At 43.2% G+C, this 6,821-nt stretch overlaps 1 pseudogene; it reads right to left on the bottom strand.

The window, feature by feature from the left end:
* Window positions 1–587: 587 nt before the first annotated feature.
* LOC130138408 (succinate dehydrogenase [ubiquinone] iron-sulfur subunit 3, mitochondrial-like) lies at window positions 588–3,409 on the bottom strand (annotated as a pseudogene).
* Window positions 3,410–6,821: the final 3,412 nt, after the last annotated feature.

The following is a 6,821-nucleotide window of genomic DNA, read 5'->3' as shown; positions in this document are numbered from 1 at the left end:
TATGACAGAAAAGGAGAGAGAATTTGAACAGATTGAACTGTGATAATGTTTACACCAAAGATCAATCAAGTCACTATAATCGGCATGGCATCGATTTGAGTAAGCATATCACCTGAGAGCAGGTGAGTTGGCTATCAACGAGATACTGACTACAGGGTCATTATCGATGGCCATACTGATCACAAGAATTCTTATGACAACAACCATTTAGTTGACAATTGCCTAGTAAAATTGATCAAGTACCGGAAACCAAGTGCCAAAAAAGGTAAAGATATCGATTGAAGGACATCGATTGGCATTTGAATGAAAAATCATTTGAGAACAAACCATATTGTGAGCAAAGTGAACGCGAAGGTTAGGGCACAACAGATCGTGATCGTAATTAGAGGACGAATTTGAAGGAGTAACAACTTTTCATTTTCTTCTTTCATTTTCTCAAAAGGAGAAATGAAAGCAAAAGCCATTGTTTACATCATTCAAAACAGTTTACGGGACGACCACGAAGTAACCAAACAATTCATTTACATCGTAATGCGATCGCTCGAGAACATAGAGATCATTGCACTCGTGCTCCTAACAACACTTGCTCAGCGACTCTCGGCCTTCCCGACCGGCACCGAAAGTAAATGCTAGGTCTTCATCTTGTGAATAGCACCGGTAGGGTCAAGGCTTTTCGGACAGGTCTTGGTGCAATTCTTTTTCGTCCTGCATCTGGACTGTTGGTAGCGCGCAACATAAATCCAATACCTTCACCTAGGGAGATCGCCAAAAGAGAGCTCAAGTACAAGCCTGTCAACATATCCTGTTGGACCCACCTTCACTCAAAATCTTAAGTCAATGAATTATGGGTCAACTAGGATATATTAACTGCTCAACACCACATCAATTATTCAATGTGGGACTTCTCTAACACAACTCATACTTGTATCTTAACAATCTTCCCCTCAAGTGTGAGCTCAGTGTTAGGTTTGCTCGTCCTTAATTTAGGTATTATTCTACATCTGTTTATCTTAAGCTGAATCTCCAAATCATTGCAATGCACTCGCAACTAGGCACAACAACCATCATCAACTGCTAACTTGGGATTGCATCACCCATAGTCTTTATCGCGTCACCAAACCAACTGTCCATGAACAAGAATTCACTGAAACACCCACTGCCAAGCACTCACTGAAACCTCCAATCTATTCTGGTGTTTGGTGAATATTTCAGTGGATTACATTACCCATGGTCTCTATAGTGTCACTAGACCAACTGTCCATGGTCATTTTCTCGCCAGACCTTTGATGACAATTTCCACCCAAAACAAGTGTTGATTATGAGATTTCTTTCTTGAAATATTCACCAAACACCAGAATAGATTGGAGGCCCACCAATCAATCATCAGCTCTGATACCAATTGTTGCGGAAGCCAAGCGATTGAACAATAAAATATATAGAACAAGAATAAATCAGACACCAGATTTACGTGGTTCAGTCGTAATGACCTCCGTCCACAAGAAGAGCAGCACGGAATTTCACTATAGATCAAACGATACAACAAAGATTACAACCACACTCGAGTCACTCAAACACTCTTCCCAAGCCTCAATTACACCCAATAAATCATGCGGTATTTAACCTTAATAATTCCTCACGAAATAATCTCTCAATCTCACGAAAAAATTACACACAAATCTTAACACAAGATTTTTGCTTGAACACTAATTTCTCTTGGATGTAATTCACGAACAAGAATTCACTGAAACACCCAAAGCAATTCACTAAAACACCCACTGCCAAGCACTCACGAACGCGGCGCTTCAAGATTGTGCATGCCGTGTGAGTGCACAAGAAGCGCAGTTACTGTGCACAGTCTTGAAGCGCCGCGTTCGTGAGTGCTTGGCAGTAGGTGTTTCAGTGAATTCTTGTTCATGAATTACACCCAAGAAGAATTAGTGTTCAAGCGAAAATCTTGTGTTAAGATTTATGTGTAATTCTTTCATGAGATTGAGAGATTATTTCGTGAGGAATTATTGGGGTTAAACACTGCGTGATTTATTGAGTGTAATTGGGGCTTGAGAAATACTTAGAGTGTTTGAGTGACTTAAGTGTGGTTATAATCTCCGTTGTATCGCTTGATTTATAGTGGAATTCCGTTCTACTCTCTCTGTGGACGTAGGTCACTACGTTCAAATCACAAAAATCTGGTGTCCAATTTATTTTCTCATTCTATCTATTTTATTGTTCGATTGCTTGGCTTCCGCAACATGTACAACCTTTTTCGGTCCTCCGTTAGTGCCTGGAGTCGCTCGTCAGCGAATTCGTTACCATTGTCAAAGAAGGGAACGCAACAGATGACCGATATAATCTAGTTCCTGCACTAAAAAAGACCGACAGATACTTTACCACACCAATGAATAACAAAAGGCATTGCTTGATTTATCCTAGCTCCCACATTGGTTAACTTCAAATTCGAGCTCGGTGAAACAAAATGGAACTTTACTTGCTCTTGTAGTCATAGTTCAAACTTGCCGTAAGACACGGTCCATATGCACCCAAACTCATATTGAAGCCTTAAAAATCGAATGAGACATGCCGGATGCACAACCAGTTTATCGAAAAGGCTACCAGAAAATAGCGATTACCATTTTGGACAAGAAAATATGAAGCCTTGGAACCGAAAGGAGGATATGGATTACCTATCACATATCCATCTATAAGCGCGGAGAAGCGGGGCTGGTCCCAAGGACTCTTCTGGATTCCACCAATAGGACGGGCATGAACTGCTACAGCACGCACATAATGTGCATTCGTAAAGCCCGTCCAATCTCTTTCTTTCTGCCGGAGTTTACCGGTATTCCCGACCATCTTCAGGCTGATGTCTTGTCTTAAGCCATGGCTCAATTGACCTGTTCAAGGCAAAGAGAAACCTATTCCATCCATTTGCACAAAATTGAAGCCCAAAAGACGACCGCACATCTTTCCCATTCCCTTTCCAATTGACACGATTGAACATGAATACCTTAATCACCACCATATATGTATATAAAGTATAATTGAAAGAATGACCCTTTTGACCAACCTCTACTCTGTGTATTCTAAATTCTGAAAATCCAGTATAGTAACATGAATAAATTCGCGACTATATACCACAAATTAGGGAGGTTAATTATTATGAATGGCTTACTTGTACTGCTGATAGAAGCTGGTGAGGTCGACAACGAGGTCCTTGATGACAAAAGTGTGCGGGAGGGGAGTGAGGCCACATCCTTGTGAGCCGGATGGGTCTTGGCAGAAACGCTGAAGTGTGGGACGAACCTCTCAAGTTCATGCCTGGGTGGCACATCAGGAGTGATGCCATGGCAGTCGTGCTCACAGAACTCGACTTGTGATTCATTTCCTTCAGCACCGGTCGACGTGGGTGCATTGCCGTGCAGCTTGGGACGACGATGATAGTAATGCTCCTTGCCAGGCTAATTCAAGGGTTTAACTGGAGTACACCCCCTAATGTTTCGAGCATCAATCTTATCGAGTCAAGGAATGACTTGTCTCTTGCCGAGTCATTGGTTGTTCAAGTCGGGCCGTGCTTGCCAAACCATCTCTATCTAATATAGAAAAGTATGTGACTGTAGTATGTGTAGGACATATACGTATTGAGAACCTCGATTTTTCCATGTGACATCTGAATTTATCACCCTATCAATTATTCTAGGCTATTTATTGTGAAAGCAATCTAATGTTAAATACTTCATGCATTATATAATACAAATAAAATGGAATGACATGAGGTGTAACTGTGTCGCCCGCCCCCCTTGGGTCGATTGCAACTCATGCAAGCTTATATTTGCCTAAATCTATTGATATCATGTACCACCAGTGGCTACATAAAGTTACGAGAATCAGTTTCAAAACGCGAGGTCACGAGATCATAAGCCAATGCTATAGTAATATCTTCATGCCTGTAGATTGTAGACCCCCAAAACTCTCATAATGGAACTCCGACCCCCGATATCGACAAATCTCGCATACTTTCATATGTTGACACCTAAATTTTGTCTATTCATTTAGGGTTTTATCGCATAAAAATTAGGGTTTAATTTTTTAACCCCTAAACCAAAAATATTTTCTTTAAATTGCATGGCATGTAGACATTAGGCACATTTGCATTAATAGGGCCTATTAGGACATATCCGTATATAAAAAATAAAAAAAAATTTCAAAAAATTTCCGGGCCAGTTCAGTATGCCCATTTTGTTTCTTTTTTTTCATGCGGCCCATCTCTTCTTTCTTTCCTTTGTTGCATGTTCCGCGCGGGCCGGCCCTTTTCCCGTCGGCCGGGCCCGCACGCCCTTTCTTCTCCCCCCAGTCAACACTTTTGAAGCGTACGGGGGAGACGAACGGTAGCGAACGCGAGCGAATGCGAAGCGGAGCGAGGCGAGGCACAAAGGAGAGAATTCCGAGAGAGAAGACAAAAGAGGAGCTTTTCACCAAGGATAGCTCTCCTCTGCACGCGCACGAAAGAAAAGCAAAAGACAAAAGGGAGCTCTTTCATGGACTGGGAGGAGGCCTTTCTTTCTCTCTCTTTGGTCTCCATCCGAGACACACAACAAAGGAAAAACTACAGTTTGCACATCCAGAGGGAGAGAGTTTTCTGGAGACGAGGAGAGTTTGACTAGGGAGAGAACAGAGAGAGATTCGGAGGGAAAGAAGAAACAGAGAGGGAGTTGAAGAAGAACCGGAGAGGTCCGAGGCTTGCCCGCTCGCCGGAGGTTCGCCCGAACCGTCGCCGAATCCCCCCAACCGTAACGCTTCGCTCCGGTCTGCGCTGCGAACCGGTGGGTCTCTCTCGGCCTTCCCCTGTTTCGATCTCCTTTCCCTGCCTCTCGGGTGCCGGGCACACCGAGCTTATTCAGTGGTCGTCCGGCCCTGTCAACCGAGGCAAACATTTTTTTGGCAACCAGTGAGGATGGTCTAAACGTTATATGTTGAGAATCGACCATAAAATCCGTCAAAATCGGATCTGTGGCTCCATTTTCGAGTTGCACCACACATGTTCGATGAAGTGTCCAAACGAGGAACCAAATCGATTTTCGCGAATCCATGCTTGGAACTTGTTTTTTTACGCTTGATTAGTTCTCATATATGTTGAATGGTGACTGCAATCTGTGTTGTTACGTGGCTTTGTTGCGACATGCACTTCGTCCGAGTCGGCCGTGTGTACGCGTTCCTTCGTGGAGGAGCCACTCCCTTGCCAATAAAGCCTACGGTTGAAAGCCGTCCTTGTTAGCTCCCTGGCCTTCCTGCTCCTGCACAGGAATTCTTGTTTTGTTTGTTGGTTTGTTTGTTGTTGGTGTGGTCTTAGTTAGTGTCGAAAATCGGCCGCCGATGTTAGTGGTTTGGTGGCCGGAGAGGTGGCCGATGGGGGTGATTCAGTGACAGCTGCGATGGCCAACGGTTAGGGCGTGAGCCCAGTGGCGGTCGTTGGCATTGGCGGCCCGTGCCGGCGATCGGAGTGCCGAGGTGAGAGTCACGTGGAATACAGGCAGGCGTGAGGAAGTCTCGGTGAAGGGCCACCGAAGAAGAAGAAGACTCCAGGAAGGAAATGCTCGTGGGGAGAGAGACCAGAAAAGACAAAAGAGAAAAAAAGAATAAAGAGAAAAACAAAAGAAAAAAAATGGAAAAGAAATTGCTAAAGGGGGGTTCCGAGCAGGTCAGAGAGAACCGGGCCGGGCGGACGGGTCGAAACCGGGTAGGGTTTTGTGCTTGGGCTGACTTTAGGTTTATTGTGTTTTAATGGCTTTGGGCTCTTCTTGGTTCGTTTCGTGAATGGGCTGATTTGGTCAATTTGGGCTGAAGTGTTATTTAGGTTTTCATTTATAGTGGGCTGGACCTAGGTGTTTTTAATTAATTGTTTTTGGGTTGTAGTTTTTTTTATTCCGAAGTGGGCCTTTGCCGCGCCCGCCTCGCGGCGGACCCAGGCCGGCGCGCCCGGGTCAATCCCGATCCGGGTCGGATGTGGAGATCCGACCCGGATCCGATTTTATAATATTTTAATATTTTTTTTATTATTTTAATATTAAAAAAAAATTAAAAGAAAAATTGCAAAAAAAAATGTATATTTTACCCGGGTCGGATGTGGAGATCCGACCCGGTCTATTTTATATTATTTTAATATTTAAAAAAAATTTCAAAAAACAATTTTTAAATTTTTTTTTTTAAATTATTTAATTAAAAAAAATTCGAAAATTAAAAAAATGTTATTTGGGCTTTGGAATTGGCTTTTCTTGCCCCTTTTACGTGATTAGCGTCATATTTGATCGCACATTGCCTGATTCACACACTTTGAATTGCGCATTCAATTTAATCTCGCATGTGGCTGATTATGCACGTTAAGTTCAGGCATTGATTGTTGCTTCTCTTAGCTTGGTTAGGAATGAATTTTTTAGACTCCCAGTTAGTGTGAACACGTTAGGTGGTGAATTGAGCAAGATTAGGTACCGAAAGGGCACTAGTTGTTCAATTAGTGTAATCAAGTCCCCGTATCCATTGAATCTCTGGTTAGTAGAAGTAAAGCATTTCTCCCGTGTTTTACTTGGGTGTCTAGTCGACCCACCAAAAACTGATTAGTGGCGACTCCTAGATGAAATTGATTTGCATGTTAACAACTTAAACTTAAGTCGCGAATTGGTATGGGCTTGGGAGAGCTCGAACTAGGTTTAACTTAGTAATCCATTAGCCAAACCCCTTAGGCGGCGGGGCCGGTTCGGGGAGGTCGCGACAACTTGGTGACTCCACTGGGGACTTGAGGACTTAGGCCTAGTATAGCTTGATTGCTTGTT

This window comes from Syzygium oleosum, unplaced genomic scaffold, assembly GCF_021117445.2.
Source record: "Syzygium oleosum isolate NSW1041296 unplaced genomic scaffold, Sole_v2.1 Sole_v2.06, whole genome shotgun sequence".
In the NCBI taxonomy this organism is placed as follows: domain Eukaryota; kingdom Viridiplantae; phylum Streptophyta; class Magnoliopsida; order Myrtales; family Myrtaceae; genus Syzygium; species Syzygium oleosum.
The sequence above is the reverse complement of the archived record's forward strand: the minus strand, read 5'-3'. Positions and strand labels throughout refer to the sequence as shown.